This window comes from Pteronotus mesoamericanus, unplaced genomic scaffold, assembly GCF_021234165.1.
Source record: "Pteronotus mesoamericanus isolate MK-2021 breed Mesoamerican mustached bat unplaced genomic scaffold, CSHL_Meso_final contig_66, whole genome shotgun sequence".
NCBI classification, from domain to species: Eukaryota; Metazoa; Chordata; class Mammalia; order Chiroptera; family Mormoopidae; genus Pteronotus; species Pteronotus mesoamericanus.
Genome location: NW_026555230.1, coordinates 2,620,552 through 2,641,967, shown reverse-complemented (window position 1 = coordinate 2,641,967; position 21,416 = coordinate 2,620,552). Strand labels below are relative to the sequence as shown.

The following is a 21,416-nucleotide window of genomic DNA, read 5'->3' as shown; positions in this document are numbered from 1 at the left end:
AGGAAAGTTTTGAAATTATGAATTCGTATTTCTTAATAGTGATGCTATTCAAAAATCTATTTTGGTAATTTGTGCTTTGCAAGGAATTGGTTCATTTTATCTAAATTTTCAAACTTATGCATGTAGAGTTTTTCATAATATTCCCTTATTACCCTTTTTTATGTTTTGTCAGGTGTATAAGCAATAGCCCCTGGTTCATTTCTGATACTGGTAATCTGTGTCTTTTTAATTACTTCACAGTCTAGCTAGAGGTCAGTTTTACTGATCTTTTCAAAGAACCAGATTTTTAAAATTGATTTTTCTCTGTTTTTCTGTTTTCAATTTCATTTATTTCTTTAAAAAAAGATTACTTATTTATTTATTTTTAGAGGAGGGGAGAAATATCGATGTGCAAGAGATATAACCCGCAACCCAGGCATGTGGTTCACAGGCTGACTGGAAATCAATGGGTAACCTTTTCACTTTGCCTGATGATGCCCAACCAACTGAGCCACACTGGCCAGGGCCCATTGATTTCTTATCTTTATTATTTTTTTTTTTACCTTCTGCTGCTTTGGGTTTATTTTGCACTTAGGTTTTTGAAGTATAAGCTTAGATTATTGATTTAGCTTATATACTAATTTGAGACATTTCACCTTTTTGAATATGCATTTAGTGTTACACATTTCCTTCTCAGCACTGCTTTAGCTCTGTCCCATGCATATTTATAAGTTGTGTTTTCATTTTCATTCAGGTAAATGCATTTTTATTTCCTTTGAGACTTCTTTGACCAGTGGATTATTTAAGTGTGTTACTTTCTAAGTGTTTGGAAATTATCCTGGTTTCTTTCTGTTGTTGATTTCCAATGTGATTCCATTGTGATTTAAAAAAACCTACTCTGTGTTTTCAATTATTTTCAGTTTATTTAGGTGTGTTTTACAACCCAGGGTATGGTCTATCTTGGTATATGTACTATGGGGCCCTTGAAACAAATGTGTAATCTGCTATTGTTGGGGAGATTGTTATCTAGATCCTGTTAGTTAATAAAGTATTGTTGAGTTCTTCATTTTTGTTGTTTCTTACTAGTGGTTGTAGCTATTGCTGAGAGGGGGATGTTGAAGTCTCCAACTATAATGTGGATTTGTCCCTGTCTCCTTTTAGCTCTCAGTTTTGCTTCATATGTTTTCAGGCTGTTTGGTTGCACACACATTTAGGATCGTTATGCTTACTGGAGGATTGATTCTGTCTGTCTGTCTTAAATAATTTGCTTTGCTCTAAAGTCTTTTTCTGATGTTAATATAGCTACTACTCCTTTTTTTAAAATTAATGTTTGCATTGTATGTCTTTTTCCATCCTTTTACTTTACCTATGCTTTTGTAATTGGAGTATGATACAAATATAGTTGGGTAATGTTTAAAAATCTACTCTGTCCATCCCTATCTTTTTTAAAAAAATATTTTTTTTATTTATTTTTAGACAGGAAGAAAGGGAGAAAGGGGGAGAGAAACATCAATGTGTGGTTGCCTCTCACATGCCCCCTACTGGGGACCTGGCCACAACCCAAGCATGTGCCCTGACTGGGAATCGAACTGGCGACTCTTTGGTTTTCAGGATGGCACTCAGTCCCCTGAGCCACACCAGCCAGGGCTCCATCTCTATCTTTTAATTGATGTATTTATACCATATAAATGTAAGGTAATTGTTGATATATTCCAGCTTAAATGTGCTATTTTATTAGTTGTTTCCTGTTTGTTTCCTCTGGTTTTTGTTCCTGTTTCTCTTTCCTAGCATTCCTGTGGGTTACTTGGGCATATTTTAGGATTTAATTTTTATTTATATGTAGTGTTTTTGAGTATCTCATTGTATACCGTTTTTTGTCTTTCTTTTTTTCCTATTAGTACAACTTTTATTATGTTCCAAGTACTATAAAATAAGCACAAATGAACTGTGTACCTAGAATTTGCAAGTATACACAAACACATAAAACGCAGATATGAGTTCAAACTAAGATATTAGTCATTAAAAACTATGTTATTTACTTGCCTTCTTAAAATTCAAGCTGTTTTTGAGATAGTTTGCATGGCTCAAGTCTCCTTTCAACAGCTAATAAGCACTAATGCCACCTTCTGAATAAAATCCTGGAATTTGTTTTCTTTTTCTCTGTCTCCAATCATTTATTTATTTATTTATTTATTTATTTATTTATTTATCATGTTTATTATATTACAGTTGTCTCAATTTTTACCCCTTTACCCTCCTCCACCCATCCCACCCCCCACTCCCACAGTCAATTCCCAACCGAAAATGTATACCTTTCTTGACCGTTACTCCAGTAACCTGTTAGTGTTAGTCTAATAACAGTATACATAAGTAATTTCTCATGGTTGACAGTCTACATTTTACCACTCTGAGTGAAGTATAGAAATTTTACTTTCATTTAGTTATCTTTACCCTTCCAACTTTTTAAATACAGTCATCTTAAACATTCTTCTATATACATAGAGTATCAGAGGAGATGGTGTTACAATTTTTGCATTATTCATCAAATATGATTTAAAAAACTGATAAAGAGAAATGTTAATTATACTTATCACTGTTTTTACCTAGTCTTTTTTTTTTGTGGGGTGGGGAACCAGCTAACATTTAATTGTGACATTTTAAAATAGTACAAGTGTTTTGACACCTGCCCTGCTCCATATTTAGCATCTTTAAAATGACAGAAAAACACCAATCACAGGTTTAAAGGGTTTAATAAGTTTACCCTGTCAGTTTCTATTTGCAGCACTCAATATTCCTTTGAAACACCAGACACACCCAACAGTGGATGACAGTAAATTTCAGACCTGAAGAGTTTAAAAATTCAGGTTTTCTGAGCATTCTGTGTTGCAGTGGCAGTTGTCCAAAACTGGTACATCCCTGTAGTTGGGAAACTTTAAATGTACCAGGGAAAAAAGCTTTTTTCCCCTTCAAGGGGAAGAGAACTCATTCCCTAGAGCCCAGCAGATCTGGCTGTGAGGTGTTTCCTCCTGGCCCACTTCTTTAGGCTTAATTTTTGCAGTGGAGCAAGAAAGACCAAAATCTAACCTGAGTCACAAGAAACAAGACAATGATGACTATAAAGAGAGTGACCAGGAGCAAATGAGATTCTCTTTTACCTCCCACATCCAACATATGTGCTTCACAGAAAAACAACAAAAATAACAGGCCCACAAAACACAAAAGCTAGAATTACAAAATCTATTCATTTAAGGATGGTGGAAGGCAGGAAGGGGTGGGGGAGGGTAAATGGCACAGGGAGAAAAAGTATTTAAATCAGTGCAGGCATGGGTGCTGGCAAATGCTAGAAAAGAGCTACAGAAAAATCTGTGGTCCTTTCAGACTCACAGGTATCAAAAATCCACATATTGGTGTCAGGAAGATTGTGCCCTAACATGTATCAGAGACAAAAATTCCAGAAGGAAATATGCAGAGGGCCCTTGGTAGAGTGGGTCCTGCCTTCCCTAGTGGGAGAGGTTAACAAGGAAAGAACTGCAGAGCCTCCTCCCAATCCCGCTTATCTGCTCTGGATGACAGGTGAATCAGTGGCCTGTAGCAGCCTTCAGTTTGGCAGGAGATGAATGCGGTAAAGGGAACTTCTCTGAAGACGTTGAGCAACTCAGGGAAAACTGCAGGTAGACCATCCTGTGGAAGAGTCTGTTGCTTAAGAAAGCCACCAAGATATACAAGATGGTGGAGGAGTAAGTGGAAGCTACACTAGCCTCCTCCCAGGACCAATCAGGAATTACAACTAAATTGTAGTGAAATCATCCTGAATAACCAAAAGAACCCTAGCTGGAGAGAAGCCTTATAACCAAGGACAGGCAGAAGAAACCACTTCACCACAACGTGATGGGTACAGAGGAGGAGGAGATATGAGAGGGCTGGCTGGGCTCCCATGGACAACAGCTGAAGATCTGGAGGGAATTTCAGCAGCCAGGGGGTTCCCCCTGAGAAGTGTATATAAACCCCAACCTGGGCTCCCTCACCTACAGCACCAGGGCTGGAAAGGAACCCCGATAACATACAGCTGTATAAAGCAGTAGGGTTTCTGGCTGCCAGGGGGAGACATCTTGAGACTCAGAGAGCCTCTTACAGGACCGATTAACAAAATTTTGTTTGCAACCACTTAGCCTGGGCTCTGGCAGAGGGAGGGCAGTGTAGACTAGAGACACTTGAGGGTATGTGGATGGTGGCTCTGGGGAGAGAACTGGGGGAACAGCTGCCAGGATCCCTGTGCTGAGTCATTCGTCGTACTGCAGGAGCCATCTAGCTCAGGCAGACCGCCCCCCTCTAAGTAGTATCAGTCTGAGGGGAAGCAATAGCCCCACCTGCAGAAATTACTCTGCCCCACCCTATGGAGCTTCAACTGGGCTGCTGATTACAGCTTGAGGCTATATCACTGATGAGTTTAACAACTAAGATGGAAATACAAAGAAACAGCCAAAATGGGAAGACAAAAAAACACCCCAAATGAAAGAACAAGAGTATTATCCAGAAAAAGAACTAAATAAAATGGAGACAAGTAATTTATCAGATAGTTTAGAGTAGTGATTATAAGGATACTCAACAGCATGAAAAAAAGATATAAAAACCATAAAAAAGGACCAGTCAGAAATAAAGAATGCAATATCTGAAATAAATAATACACTGGAAGGAATAAAGTGCAGGTTAGGTGAAGCAGACGATCAAATCAGTGATTTAGAAGACAAGGTAGAAAAAACACCCAGAGCAGCAAAAAGAAAAAAGAATTCTAAAAAATGATGAGAGCTTAAGAAACATTTTGGACAACATGAAGCATAACATCATCCATGCCATGGGAATACTAGAAGAGAAGAGGGTGAACAAGGGATTGAGAACATATTTGAAGAAATGACTGAAAGCTACCCTAATGTGATGAAGGAAAAAGACACACAAGTCCAGGAAGCTCAAAGAGTCTGATACTAGTTGGACCTGAAGAGGCCTACACTGAGACACATCATAATTAAAGTGACAAGACTTAAAGACAAGGAGAGGATCCTAGAAGTCACAAGAGAAAAGGAGGTAGTTACATACAAGGGAGCACCAATTAGACTATCATAGGATTACTCAACAGAAACATTTTAGGTTAGAAGGGAGTGGTGTGAAATATTCAAGGGAATGAAAAGCAAGGACCTACAACCAAGGTTATTTAACCCAGCAAGGCTATCATTTAAGTGGAAAGAGAAATAAGGGGCTCCCCAGACAAGAAAAAGCTAAAGTAGTTTGATAACACCAAACCAGTACTGCAACAAATGTTAAAGGGCTTGCTTTAAGAAGAAAAAGAAAAAAAGAAAAACAAAACAAAACAAAGGAAAACAGTCTAATAATAAAATGGCACCAAATATGTATCTTTCAATAATCGTCTTAAATGTAAATGGCTTAAATGCTCCAACCAAAAGACTTAGGGTAGCTGAGTGGATGAGAAAACATGACCCACATATATGCTGCTTCCAAAAGACCTGTCTCAAATTGGAAGATACACACAGACTAAAAGTAAAGGGATGGAAAGGATATTTCATGGCAATGGAAAAGAACAAAAAGCTGGGGTAGCAGTACTTAGTATCCAACAAATAGACTTTAAAACAAAGGCTATAGTAAGAAACAAAGAAGGAAACTACCTAATGAAACAGGGAACAATCCAACAAGAGGATATAACCCTAGTAAACATTTATGCACCCAACATAGGAGCACCTAAATACAGGGTCTGGCAGAAGTAACGCCTGGTGGAGTGTGGTTGGTAGGGTAATAATATGGGTGTAATAATTTATAGTTTTAATTTGAACCTTTTACCTAAAATTTCATATAGTGTGCTTGAGTGTGATATTATGTTACAGAATTTCATGCTTACAATTTTGAAATAAAAAGGAGGTATTATATCTGCCGGACCCTGTATGTAAAGCAAATCTTGATGGACATTTTTTTTTTAATTTTTATTTTTTGTTCAAATACATTTATCTCCACCTTCCTGCCACCACTTTCCCCTGCACCCCTCCCCGACTTCCCTCCCTCAATCCTTCCCCACTTGGGCTTTGTCTGTGGGTCCTTTCTACATGTTCCTTGACTTGACCCTTCCCTTTCCCCGCCCACACATCCCACCTTCCCTCTTGACTCTGTTGGTTTCTTTTTATTTTCAATGTTGTTGGTTATATTTTCCTTGATTGTTTGTTTTGTTGGTTAGGTTCCACTTATAGGTGAGATCATATGAGATTTACCTTTCACCCCCTGGCTGATTTCACTTAGCATAATGCTCTCTAGTTCCATCCATGCTGTTGCAAAGGGTAATAGTTCTTTTTTTCTTTCTGCTGCTTAGTATTTAATTGTGTAAATGTACCATAGTTTTTTGATCCACTTATCTACTGATGGGCATTTAGGTTGCTTCCAACACTTGGCTATTGTAAATTGTGCTGCTAGGAACATTGGGTGCATAGGTTCTTTTGAATTGGCATTTTGGGATTCTTAGGGTATAGTCCCAGCAGCGGAATCACTGCATCAAAAGGCAATTCCATTTTTAGCTTTTTGAGGAAATTCTGAATTGTTTTCCACAATGGCTGCACCAGTCTGCATTCCCACCAACAGTGTACTAGGGTCCCGTTTCTCCACAGCCTCGCCAGCTGTTTGTTGATCTGTTCATGATGGCCAATCTGACAGGTGTGTTGTATCTCATTGTAGTTTTCATTTGCATTTGTCTGATGGCTACTGATGCTGAGCATCCTTTCATATGTCTCTAGGCCCTGTGTATGTCTTCCTTGGAGAAGTGCCTGTTCAGGTCCTTTGCCCATTTTTTAATTGGATCATTTGTCTTCTTGGAGTGGAGTCGAGTGAGTTCTTTATATATTTTGGAGATAAAACCTCTATCTGATGTATCATTGGCAAATATGTTTTCCAATACGGTTGGTTCCCTTTTCATTTCGCTGATGTTTTCTTTATCCATGCAAAAGCTTCTTATTTTGATGAAGTCCCACTTGTTTATTCTTTCCTTTATGTTCCTTGCTTTAGGGGACATATTAGGGAAAATGTTGTTGCGTGGGATATCTGAGAGTTTCCTGCCAATGTTCTCCTCTAGGACTTCTATGGGACCGTGACTTATATTTAAGTCTTTTACGCATCTTGAGTTTATTTTTGTGTATGGAGTCAGTTGGTGATCCAATTTCAATTTTTTGCATGTTGCTGTCCACCTTTCCCAAAACCATTTGTTGAAGAGGCTATTTTTACTCCAAATTTATGCTTCTGCCCCCTTTGTCAAATATTGATTGACCACAGAGACATAGACTTATTTCTGGGCTTTCTATTCTGTTCCACTGATCTATGTGTCTGTTCCTGTGCCAGTACCAGATTGTTTTGAGTATAGTGGCTTTGTAGTAGAGTTTGGTGTCCGGTATTGTGATCCCTCCTACATTGTTTTTCTTTCTCAAAATTGCTGCGGCTATTCAGGGTCATTTATGGTTCCATATGAATTTTTGAAATGTCTGCTCTATGTCTGTGAAATACGTCATTGGTATTTTAATAAGGATTGCGTTGAATCTATACATTTCTTTGGGTAGTATGGACATTTTGATGATATTAATTCTTCCAGTCCATGAACATGGTATATGCTTCCATTTATTTGTGTCTTCCTTAATTTATTTCTTCATTGTTGTATAGTTTTCTGCATACAGGTCTTTTACCTCCTTGGTTAAATTTATTCCTAGGTACTTTATTTTTCTTGTTGCTATATTGAATGGTATTTTTTTCCCGGTTTCTGCTTCTTCTATTTCCTTGCTTGTGTACAAAAATGCCTTCAGTTTCTGAATATTGACTTTGTATCCTGCCGTTTTGCCAAATTCAGTTATTAGGTTGAGTAGTTTTTTGGTGGAGTGTTACAGGGTTTTCTATGTACACTATCACATCATCTGCAAACAATGATAGCTTTACTTCCTTCTTTCCTATTAAGATGCCTTTTATTTCTTTTTCTTGTCTGATTGCTGTGGCTAGGACTTCCAATACTATGTTGAATAGAAGTGGTGAAAGGGGACATCCTTGCCGTGTTCCCGATCTTAGTGGGAAAGCTTTTATTTTTCGCCCGGCGAGTATGATGTTGGCTGTAGGTTTTTCATATTTGGCCTTTTTGATGTTGAAGTATGCCCCCTTTATTCCCACTTTGCTGAACGTTTTTATCATAAATGGGTGCTGTACCTTATCGAATGCTTCTTCTGCGTCTATCGAGATGATCATGTGGTTTTTGTCTTTCTTTTGTTTCTGTGATGTATTATATTTATTGATTTGTGTATATTGAACCATCCCTGCATCGCTGGGATGAATCCCACTTAATCACGGTGGATGATCCTTTTAATGTATTGCTGCATGCAGTTTGCCAATATTTTGTTGAGGATTTTAGTGTCTATGTTCATCAGCGATATTGGCCTGTTGTTTTCTTTCTTTGTAGTGTCTTCATCTGGTTTTGGGATTAGGGTGATGCTGGCCTCATAAAAAGAGCCCGGGAGTCTTCCCTCCTCTTGGATTTTTTGGAATAGTCTGAAAAGGACAAGGCTTAGCTCTTAAATGTTTTGTAAATTTCTCATGTGAGACCGACCGTCCAGGGCTTTTGTGTGCCGGGAGTTTCTTGATTACTGATTCAGGTTCCCCAACTGTTACCAGTCTGTTCAGGTTTTCTGCTTCTTATTCATTCAAAGTTGGAAGAGCATACTTTCCTCGAAATTTGTCCATTTCATTGAGGTTTTCAGATTTGTTGGCATATAATTGTTCATAGTATATTTCTTATAATCCTTTGTATTTATGTGGTATCAGTTGCTATGTCTCCTCTTTCATTTCTGATATTATTTTTTTGGGTCCTCTCCCTTTTTTCCTTGATGCATCTACTTAAAGGCTTGTCAATTTTATCTTTTCAAAGAACCAGCTTCTGGATTGGTTGATCCTTTGAATTGTTCTTTTCATCTCAATGTCATTCAATTCTTCTCTGATCTTGATTATTTCTTTCCTTCTACTTGCTCTGGGATATATTTGTTGTTATTTCTCCAGTTCTTAAAGTTGTAGGGTTAGGTCCTTTATTTGAAATGTTTGTATCTTTTTTAGGTAAGCCTGTATTACTATGAACTTCCTTCTGAGGACTGCCTTTGCTGTTTTCCATAGGTTTTCAACTGTTGTATGTTCATTTTCATTTGTTTCCAGAAACTTTTTGATTTCTTCCTTTGTCTCATTATTGACCCATTCATTGTTTCATAGCGTTCTGTTCCGTCTCCATGAGTTTGCAAGGTTTTAAGGTTTTTCCTTGAGATTGGTTTCCAGTTTCAAGCCCTTGTGGTCTGATAAAATGCTTGCTATTATTTGAATTTTCCTGAATTTGATGAGGCTTGCTTTGTGTCCTATCATGTGGTCTATCTTTAAAAAAGTTCCATTCACTTTTGAAAAGAATGTGTATTTTACTTCTTTGGGATGAAAGGTTCTATATATGTCAGTTAAGTACATTTGATCTAATGTATCATTAAGTTCCATAATTTCCTTGTTTATGTTTTGTTTGGAAGATCTGTCCATTTTTTACAGTGAGGTGTTAAAATCCCTTACTATCAGTGTGTTACTGTCTATAGCTTTCTAGAAGTCATCAAAGATTTTCCTTATATATTGGTTCTCCTATGTTGGGTGCATATAGGTTTACAATGTTTATGTCTTTTTGATGGATTTTCCTTTGACTATTATAAAGTGTCCTTCTAGGTTTTTTTTATGGCCTTTGTTTTCAAATCTATTTTGTCTGATATAAGTATTGCTACCCCTGCTTTTTTTTCCTGTCCATTTGCTTGGAATATTTTTTCCCATCCCTTTACTTTCAGTCTGTGTAGGTCCTTTGTTCTGAGGTGGGTCTCTTGTAGGCAGCATATGTGTGGGTAATGTTTTCTTATCCATTCAGCTATCCTGTGTCTTTTGATTTGGGTATTTAGTCCATTTACATTGAGAGTTATTACTGATAGAATCTTACTCATTTTTTTCCCTTTGTACCTATGTTCTTCTCTTTCTCACTCTTTTTCTTCACCTTCTTAAATCAGTCCCTTTAGCATATCTCGTAGTGCTGTTTTGGTGGAGATATTTTCTTCTAGTCTTCTTTTGTCTGGGAAACTCCTTATTTCACCTTCCATTTTAATTGAGAACCTCGTTGGGTAGAAAAGTCTTGGCTGTAGGCCTTACTTTTCATTATTTGTAATATTTCTTGCCAGTCCCTTCTGGCTTGTAGTGTTTCTGTTGAGAAGCCAGCTGCCAGCCGTATCCGGGCTCCCTTGTATGTTACTACCTGTTTCTTTGTTTGCTTTAGGATTCTCTGTCTTTGGTATTTGCCATTGTAATGATGATGTGTCTTGGAGTGGGCCTCATTGGTTTCCTCTGAATGGGACCCTCTGTGCTTCCTTGACTTGTGAGACTTTTTCTCTTCTCCAATTAGGGAAGTTTTCCATCGTGAATTTTTCAGTTTCTCTATCCCTTGCTCCTCTTATTCTCTCTCCGGTATCCTTATTATGCGGTTATTATTACGTTTCATGTTGTCCTGCATTTCCCTAAATGCCTCTTCATTCTTTTTCAGTCTTTTTTCATTTTCTTGCTCTTTCTGGGAGCTTTTTTCTACCTTGTCCTCCGGCTCGCCCATTTGATCCTCTGCTTCATCTAGCCTGCTTTTGATTCCTTCTACTGTGTTCTTCAATTCAGAAATGGTATTCTTCATTTCCTCTTGTGTCTTATTCATAGTTTCTGTGTCCTTTTCCAGGTTTATATAGTTTTCAGTAAGTTCCTGATAGTTTCCCTGTAGTTTCTCATAGTTCTGTTTGAGCTGGCTGAGCTCACGGAGCTTCCTTAAAACCATTGTTTTGAATTCAATATCTGATAGTTTACTTGCCTCAAGTCCATTTAGTTCTCTCTGAGGGGATTCCTCCTTTCTTCTCATTTGAGGGGTGTTTCTTTTCCTTCCCATTATTTGTGAGAGTCGTCGTCGTCGTCTTCTTCTTCTTCTTCTTCTTCTTTTTTTTTTTTTTACATCTGCTTCTTAAATTGATCAGTCTCGATTTCCTGACTTTGTGGATTCAACTTCTATGGTAGTAGGTGGGTCTTTTTTTTTTTTCTTCTCTTTCTGGATCTTCCTCTGTTTATGTCAGTTATTTGACCCTGTCTGACCTTAGGCAGTCTCTTTGAGACTTCCAGGAATCTACTGTCTGTGTCTGTCTCCTGCAATTTTTAATCTAGTCACTCTGCCCTCAACTGTCAGGCTTAGGCACCACAGGGTGAGGCAGTGCCTCCTGTGGGCGGGGCTACTGTATCCTTGTAGTCTGCTGCCACTCAGGGGAGTGATCTGCTTGAGCAAGATGGAGATCACAGAATGGGGAAGGATTCAGTACAGGGACCCCCCTGGCTACTCCCAAGTTCTTTCTCCAACTCCTCCATCTCCAGTCTTTCGTCAAGGGTCTCTAGACAGCTCTGTGTCTCCTTTAGATAGGGGTCTACTATCTCTGCTGGCTTCACTGCGCTCAGCACCCAGGCCTGCGTGCAACTCCTGGGTGGAGTGTCCTGATGGCAGGAGAATTGTTTTCTTTCCCGCTGCTGCCTCTTTGGGGTGTGGCCTGCCTTAGCAAGGTGGAGAATGCAGAATGGGGAAGGAGTCATCTCCGGGAACTCCCAGCTACGCCATCAGTTCTTTTCCCAATGCCTGTGTCTCCAGTCTCTCCTCAAGCACGGCTCTAGGTATCTCTGTGTCCCCTTTGGCCAGGGATCTACTATCTCAGTTGGCCGCACTGCACTCAGCACCTAGGCCTGTGTGTACAAGTCCTGAGTGGAGTATCCTGAAGGCAGGGTTATTTTTTCCTTTATTCCTGAGCAAGATGGAAGCTACGGAGTGGGAGGTGATTCATCACCGGGGCCTCTCTGGCCACCATCTCAGTTCTCTCCACAAAGCTTTCCTCACCAATCTTTCCTCAGGCTAGAGCCAACTCTGCTCCCACCTCTGCCCAGAGACCAAGGAAGGTTCTGCCCACTGCAAATTTTTGCGTTGGCCCTTTAAACGTCTCTTTGCGTCTCCAGCTGCCTGTCTCTGGCAGAGAGCACCACTACGCTTTTTGCCATTGTCTTTTGTCTGTGTGCTTTATTGCGTTCAGATGTTGTAGTCTAGAGGTCCCTGCTTATGATTCAGACCCTGTTCTTCTTAGGGGGATCTAACTGGCTGTTTCAATATCCCTCTGGTGCTGGTGCCTGTGGGCTCCCAACCCACCCTCTCAAGCCTCCACCGCACTTCTCACCCATTAGGATGTGTGAAAGTCGATTCCACTGTCTTTCCGAGGCTCCAAGGCTCCTCTCTCGCTATTGTTTCGTTGTTTTCCAGGTGATTTCTCCACAATTTAGTTGCAATTCCAGTTTGGTCCTGGGAGGAGGTCAGTGTGACTTCCACTTACTCCTCCACCATATTTTCGTTCTCCTGGACATAAAGATTTGAAGAGCGACAGAAATACAGTCATAGCCAGGGATTTTAATATCCCATTGACTTCAATGCATAAATCTTCTAGACAGAAAATTAACAAAGAGACAGCAGCCTTAAACAACACACTAGATCAAATTGGTTTGATTGATATCTTCAGAGCATTTACCCCAAAGCAGCAGAATATACATACATTTCGTGTGCACATGGAACGTTTTTCAACATAGACCATATGTTAGGAGAGAGAACAAGTCTCAATAAATTTAAGAAGATTGAAATCATATCAAATATCTTATCTGACCACAATGCTATGAAACTAGAAATCAATCATAAGAAGACCACTGAAAAACATGCATAGTCATGGAAGCTACGTAACGTTATTAAACAATGAATGGGTCAACGATGAGATCAAGGAAGAAATCAAAGGATACCTTGAAAATGAGGATACAACAATCCAAAATCTGTGGGACACTGGGAAAGGAATCCTAAGAGGAAAATTCATAGTATTAAAGGCCTATCTAAAAAAAAAAAAAAAAAAGAAAAGAAAAAGCTCAAATAAACAATCAAACTTCATACTTAAAGGAATTTGAAACAGAAGAACAAAGCTCAAAGTGAGTTGAAGAAGGAAATAATAAAGATCAAAGCAGAAATAAATAAAATAAAGTCCTAAGAATGATACAAAACATCAATGAATCCAAGAGCTGGTTCTTTGGAAAGATAAACAAGATTGAGAAACTTTTAACCAGACTCATGAAGAAAAAAAGAAAACGGATCCAAATCAATAAAATCTGAAATGAAGGAGGAGAAATAACAACTGATATCAAAGAAATACAAAGGATTGTAAGAAAATATTATGAACAACTATATGTCAACAAACTGGACAACTGGGACAAAATGGATAAATTTCTAGAAGCACAAAATCTTCCAAAGCTAAATCAGGAAGAATCAGGCAATATGAATAGATATATTACACCTAGTGAAAGTGAAGAAGTAATCAGAAACCTCCAACAAACAAAAACCCTGGACCAGATAGCTTCACAGGTGAATTTTACCGAACATTCCCAGAAAAGCATACACCTACCCTTCTCAAACTATTTCAGAAAAATTCAAGAGGAAGGAAGGCTCCCAAATTCATTTTACAAGGCCAGCATTATTATAACTCCAAAACCAGATAAAGACACTACAAAGAAAGAAAACAATAGGCCAATATCCCTGATGAACATAGATACTAAAATCCTCAACAAAATAGCAAACTGAATACAGCAATGCATCAAAAAGATCATACACCATGATCAAGTGGGATTTATTCTGGGAATGCTAGGTTCATACAACATTCACAAATCAATAAATTTGATTCACCACATAAACAAAATGAAGGGTAAAAATGATATGATCATATCAATAGATGCATAAAAAGCATTTAATTAAATATGGCACCCATTTATGATAAATACTCTCAGCAGAGTGGGAATAGAGGGAATATACCTAAACATAGTAAAGGCCATATATGACAAACCTACTACCAGCATCATACTGAATGGACAGAAACTACAAGTGCTCCCCTTAAGATTGGGAACAAGACAGGGATGTCTGATTTTACCTCTCTTACTGAACATAGTACTAGAAGTTCTAGCCACAGTGATCAGACAAGAAGAAATAGAAGGCATCCAAAATGGGAAAGGAAGAAGTAAAACTGTCTTTATTTGCAGATGGCATGATACTATACATAGAGATTCCCAGAGATTCCACCAAGAACCTACTAGAACTGATAAATGAATTCAGCAAAGTAGCCGGGTACAAAATTTATATACAGAAATCAGTTGCATTTTTATAGGCCAATAGTGAACTAACAGAAAGAGAAATTAAGAAAACTACTGCATTCACAATTGCTTCAAAAAGTAAAATATGTAGGAATAAACCTAACCAAGGATATAAAACACCTGTACTTGGAAAAATACAAGACACTGAAGAAAGGAATTGAAGACACAAGGAAGTGGAAGCACATACTGTATTCATGGAGAGGAAGAATAACATCATTAAAATGTCCATCCTACCCAAAACAATCTATAGATTCAATGCAATTCCTATCAAGATTCCAATGACATATTTCACAAAACTAGAACAAATATTTCAAAAAATTATATGGAATGACAAAGGCCCTGCTAACAACAGTGATCCCGAGAAAGAATAACAAAGTTTTAGGAAACACAGTACTTAATATCAAACTATACTATAAGGCCATAGTAATCAAAACAGCATGGTACTGACATAAAAACAGACACATAGATCAATGGAACAGAATAGAGAGCCCAGAAATAAACCTATCTTTTATAGCAAATTAATATGTGATAGAGGAAGCAAGCACATACAATGGGCTAAAGATAGTTTATTCAATAAATGGTGTTGGGAAAATTGGACAGATACATGCAGAAAAATGAAACTAGACCACCTTCTTATGCTACACTCAAGAATAAATTCAAAACGGATCAAAAACTTAACTGTTGGACCTGAAACCATAAAAGTCTTAGAAGAAAACACAGACAGTAAAATCTTGGACATTGCTTGCAGGAAATTTTTATTGGATATATCTCCCCAGGCAAGGGAAACAAAAGTAAAAGTAAACAAATGGTACTACATCAAACTAAAAAGTTTTTGCACAGCAAAGGAAATCATCAACAAAATAAGGAGACAACCTACAGAATGGGAGAACATATTTGCCAATATAATCTGATAAGGGGTTAATATCCAAAATTTATAAAGTACTTACAAAACTCAACACCACAAAAACAAAAATACTACCCAATGAAAAAATAGCCAAAGGACCTGAATAGACACCTCTCCAAAGAGGATGTACAGATGGCCAATAGACATACGAACAGATGCTTAATGTCACTAATCATCAGAGAAAGCAAATTAAAACCACAGTGAGATGCCATCTCACACCTGACAGAATGGTTATCATCAATAAATCAATAAATGACAAGTGCTGGAGAGGATGTGGAGAAAGGGGAACCCTTTTGCACTGTTGGTGTATATGCAGGTTGGTGCAGCCACTATGGAAAGTGGTATGGAGATACCTCAAAAAAATAAAAATGGATCTGCCGTTTGATTCAGTGATCCCACTTCTGGGAATATACCCAAAGGAACCCAAAACACTAATTCAAGAGAACATAAGCACCCCTATGTTCATTGTAGCATTATTAACGATCGCCAAGATATGGAAACAGTCCAAGTGTCCATCAGTAGAGGAGTGGATAAAACAACTATGAAGCATTGACACAATGGAATACTACTCAGCATATAAAAGAAAAAAAATTACCCTTTGTGACTGCATGGATGGACCTGGAGAACCTAATGCTAAGTGAAATAAGCCAGTCAGAGAAAGACAAATACCACATGATTTCACTAATATGTGGAATGTAATGAACAAACCGAACTAACAACAAAAATGTGTAAAGACTCATAGATGGAGAGCAGATGACAGCTAGTTGGGGGTGCTTAGGGAGTGGAGGGATTGAACAAAAAGGAAAAAGGACTCGTGGACATGGACAACAGGGTGGTGATTGCTGGGAGGAGTAGGGTATAAGGGGACTAAATGGTAGTGGAGGAAATACAATAATTATTTTAAAAAATGAAAGAAGGAAAAAAACGTCAAGGATAAAAGGTGCAACTGGTAAACATAAGCTTTTCCAGAGGTGTTTGCTTCGTTGGCACTGATAATGAATAAAGAAAAGAAGACAGAGAAGAAGCAGCTACTGATAATGTATGAGGACTGCATTGCTGTGAGGAAAGCCAAGGGCAAACCAAATCTGAAGTAGTAAGGCCAGTTTCTCTCTATGTTTGAGAACCACTGGTACATTTAAATTTCTTTATTGAACTAAAGACATTCAAAGCAGTGTAGTGAGTAGAGAAGGGACATATGCAGGAGACTAACCAGTTGACCAACAAGGTGGATGGGAAAGAGACTCACAAACATTCCCTGGATGAGGAAAAGAGCATGTCAGCAATGTTTTTGCTAACACAAGGGAATGGGTGAGGTTTCCTTCCTGATACCTCCAATGCCAGATGAGCTATATCTTGAAACAAAATGTAATTCACAACTTCGCTAAGCACAAACGGGAAGCACTCAAAGAGCACTGAATATTGATGGTAAGGAAGAATTCCAGCCATTACCAAACATCTCCCTGTAGAGACAGATCACCAATAATTTGGGCAGTTACTGACTGAAGTACAGGAATAAATAGTGTATAGAAGAGGAGGAGACTGAACCAGAATACCCCGCCATTCCAAGGGCAACACTGGAAAATTCTACTAACAATACGTGGCTCACTCTCTTGTTTCCTCTCTCTATGCTCTCGGCTCTCCTCTGCGCCAGGACACTACCTGCCCTTCTTCGATGCTGCTCTTCTCTCTCTTGCTGAATCTGAGGATTAAACTTTGAGATGGTACAAATTCTCCAGATGGAGTCTTTGATTCCCGTGCAGAGTACTGGAGAGAGGTTTTGACACTGTCAGCCACCTCTTCACCACCCATGCTACCAACTACATAGAGGACAGAGAAGCATCCCAAAATCTTTCATCATGAAAAACCTGGCAAGCTCCACCGCCTGGCCCCGGTCTGGCACGTTCGGGCCCCTAAACCACGACGGGCCGATCAGATCCTTCATGCGCAAACACCGCCTGCCGCCTGGGCCACATGGGGAGGTGGAAAGTCAATGGGCGTTGAACCCAGCTGCCCAGTGCAGAGGGGACATTACCTAGTCTTAATTTCTTCTTTCCTTTGTGAAATTTCAAGGGTTTTTTTCTGTTATTTTCTTTCTGCTTAGAGAACTTCCTGTACCCATTTTTTGAATACTGGGATTATTAACAACAACGTGTTTAAGCTTTTGTTCATCTGAGAATGTCTTGATTTCCCCTTCATTCTTGAAGGATATGTTTTGCCAGATAGACAATTTTGAGTTGACAGTTCTTTATTTCAGCACTTGAAAACTGTTATGCCACTTCCTTCTGCAGGAACAACTCCAGTGGTTCCTGAAAATAAATCTGTCTTTTGAAGTAATAGTTCTCTATAAGAAATGTGTCATTATTGTCTGATTGTTCTCAAGAAGTTTTTTGTTTGTTTGTTTTGTTTTTTTGCCTTTTAGTTTTAAGAAGTTTAATTATGAAGTGTCTTGGCCTGAATTTCTTTGGATTTTTCCTGTTTGGTATTTTCTTAGATTCTTGAATCTGTAAGTTTATGATTTTGCCAGATTTTGAAAAATTTCAGCCATTATTTCTTTGACTAATATTTCAATCTCACTCTCTCCTTTTCTGGGCCTCCAGTGATACAAATGTTGGCCCTGATGTTGTTGTCCCACAGGTCCCTGAAGGCCTACTCCTTATACTTCTCCTTCTTTTTCTTTTTTAGTTTCTTTTCCCTCTGTTCAGATTACCTAAATTTTATTGATATGCCCTCAAGTTCATTAATTCTATCTTCTCTCATCTCCATTCTACTAATTAGCTCTTCAGTGAGTGATATTATTGTTATTATTTTGTTTTTCAATTCTATAATTTCCATTGTTTTTTATATAGCTTCTATTTCTTGCCTGAGATTTTATAGTTGGTTTATTTTTTTTTAAGAATGTCTGTAATCGCCTGTTGAGCTGACATTACCCTGGTAGGGTGTGGGAGCCTGCATGGACATTTGACACTTCCGGGCAGAGGAATCAGAGAATGGCCATCTGTTTACCCGGGACTGGAGGTGAGGGGCATGAGATGGAATATCACCTTTCCACTTTACCTAGATGAAACCACAAAAGAGGGATGGCTTTTATTTTGGTGTTGGCTGGAGTAAGGTGGGGGTTTTTAAGAAAATTTTCTTTTCATTTAGTCCACTTTTTCCACAGTGCTTTGACTAGTGGCGGAATGCTTTTATTGAAGCTTTTTATTTCTTTTTACTATACCTGTTGGCAGATCCAGCTTGGAGGCTTCTGCAACATCCTGTCTAGAAAATATAGGAGTCAATAAAAAAAGAACCCAGGGAATTCACTGCTGTGTTATTCTTCAAGCCAACAGGTCCTTGGGTTAACTGCCTTTTCGTTCTGCCTTCTAGAGTCTTTCTATACTTGCTTGTTATATTATGTCCAGGTCTTGTTTGTTTCTGCAGTTTGCTTTTTGAAAAGTTTCTAATTATGATAAAATACACATAATGTGGAATTTATCATGTTAACCGTTTGTAAGTGTGCATTCAGTATTGTTAAATACATTCACATTTTTGGGCAATGTACAGGTATCTTTACTTGAAAGAAGGAAGACCTGTGAGGAATGGGACTATTATCCATGTTGTTATCCAGAAGTGTCCTATATTTTCCTGACTTCTCATATGCTTATATTTCCATACAAAATTTAATATCAACTTGTCTATCAGCATTAAAAAGCTTGTTGGCATTTTCAATTAGGATTGCATTTGATATTTATAAACTAAATTAGAACTGATATTTTTATGACCTTGAGTCATTCTATTCAAGAGTGAAGAGTGTCTTTTCATTTGTCGAGGTATACGTTCACATCTTTATGGAGCTTTTTTAGCTTTTCCCTCATAGAAGGGTTTTCTTTTTTTATTCTCACCCAAATACGTGCTTATTGATTTTACAGAGAGGAGAAGGGAAGGAGAAAGAAGAAGAGAAACACTGATGTGAAAAACAAACATCCATTGGTTGACTCTTGTACATGCCCCAACCAGGGACCAAACCCACAATCTAGGCATGTACCCTGACTGGAATCAATCTCACAACCCTTCAGTTTACCAGACGATGCTCTACTCAACTGAGTCACATTGTCCAGGGTTTTCATAGAAGTTTTATACATGTTCTGTTTCTTCCTAAGGATGTTATTTTCTTTGTTTTTTTGTAAGGAGAAGTTTTTATCTATTGTGTGTGCACCCTCCCTGATTATTTGGGTACATAAAATAAATCAGTGACTCTCAAATCTGTATCCCAACCTGTTACTTGAGCTCCAGACCCAGATTTATAACAGTTTATCCTACCTGCTTACTTGGCTAGCCCTCTCATACCTTCAATTCAGTGTACGAAAGGATCAATTTCTCTTCCTACTCATCCCTACCCTCACTGCAATAATACCAATACTCACCAGAAACTGTGGAGTTATTTCCAACTCATCCTTTTACAACCAATCAATAGCTAATTGGTCATTCAGTCCTGATTTATAGAATTTTAGAAGCAGTCATCATGAAATCTCCATGTTAGATGGAATCATTCATATATATGTGAAGTGTGTATGTGTATATGTATGTATATATGTATATGTGCGTGTATATGTGTGTATGTATATTATCACCTCTTTTCTAAAATCATCATTCTGTGCTTGTTCAGCATCCACCTTGAACTCTGAACTCATGACCCTTGCCTGGACTGCTTCTTCAGCTTACAATAGTTGTTTCCCATGTCTTTGGACTTTTACTGGGTTTCTCCTACAGCACAGTTCTGGCCATGGCTCTACCAGGTTTCAGTACACACAGACTGAAGGCCAAATTTATTTGCCTAACATCTAGGGCATTTTCTGACCTGACCCCAGTCTTCCTCTCCCATATCATCCCAGCTACTCTTAGTGGGAAGGAGGTAGAGGAAAAGAAGAAGAAAAAAAGGAAGAGAAGGAGGTGAAAGAGGAGGAGGAAGAAGGAGCAAGACTACACTAGCTTTCCAAATACCTGTATCAACATTACTTGTAGATAGTTCTTTTCTGCTCTATAGTGGAGGTAAAGAGAACTGGCAACATCAGCATCTTAGTAGGAAGGCTGTCAGTAATCATTACACCACACTGATGAATAAATACAACATCAGTGCACATGACTACAAATCAAAATCTAGAACACTGCCTCCTCCATGAACCCCCATATGGCATTTCTGTTTTCTTGAGGTACTGGTTGCTTGGAGCATTGTGGTATAATTATTTTTAGAAGGTTAATTCCTTTAGAGCAGCAACTGTCTTTGATCCATCTCTGTATTTTCCATTTAGCCTTCATTCTCTCATTAGGGTCTCACTCAGATGTCACTTCTTCTGGAAAGCTTTCTCCAGTCTCCTAAGTGGGAGTTCATTCCGCAGACATCTTCTGAGCACCTGCTCTGTGCCGGGAACTCTGTTAAGTACTATATAGGAAATTCTGGTGAGGTATGCTTTTTCCTCTGTAGGAGCTTGCCATCAGGTTAGGCTTTATGACCTTCAAAGCCCTTCTATGTTGGTGTCCAGTGCCATCCGACGTGCATCTTAGGTCAGCCTTTCCCACTGGCCAACAAGTCCAATGCCCAGCCCAGAGTAAGCTCTCAGAGGGGTGGGTGGTTCCAAACCAAGTGATATTGAGGTTCAGAGAAAGGAGAGACCTTATAGCTCAGAGTTCACTTGCAGTGAGGAAGCAGACGTGCAGCACAGAAACCATCACCCAAGCATTTAGACCTTTGCTCGGGCCCTGAGATGGTGAGTTTGAGAGCAGTAGGGTGTCTAAAGGGCTAAAGACAGGCCAGAGAGTGGTTGGCAAATGTGAGGGACTCAAGAGGCCATGCTCTGGAACTTTCTCTGTAGGGAGTAGGGTACCACCAATAGTTTTGCTAAGATCAGTGATTTGGAAAGATTGCTCTGACTGCACTATAGAGGATAAATTGGAAAGCAGGCTAGAGACAGAGGTAGTCCCCTGGGAGAAGGTTGTGGCAGGATTCCAGGGGAAAGATGATGAAAATAAACCAGGGCAGTGGAAGAACATAGACCTCACAGATGGTTCAGAGGCAGAATCAACAAACGGCTGTTACTCCAAAGATAGGCTTGACTAATGTTTTACCTGTACGGAGATGGGGGCTAGAATCTGTGATAAAACTACTGTTATTAACAACTGTGCAAGGTGTTCAGCTTGGAGACTTGAATGGCATTTTGGGTTGAATTAATACATTGAAATAATA

The 21,416-nt window shown here is 38.8% G+C and overlaps 1 pseudogene; it reads right to left on the bottom strand.

Moving 5' to 3' along the window:
- Positions 1–3,557: 3,557 nt before the first annotated feature.
- Positions 3,558–18,449, bottom strand: LOC129077418 (etoposide-induced protein 2.4 homolog; annotated as a pseudogene).
- Positions 18,450–21,416: the final 2,967 nt, after the last annotated feature.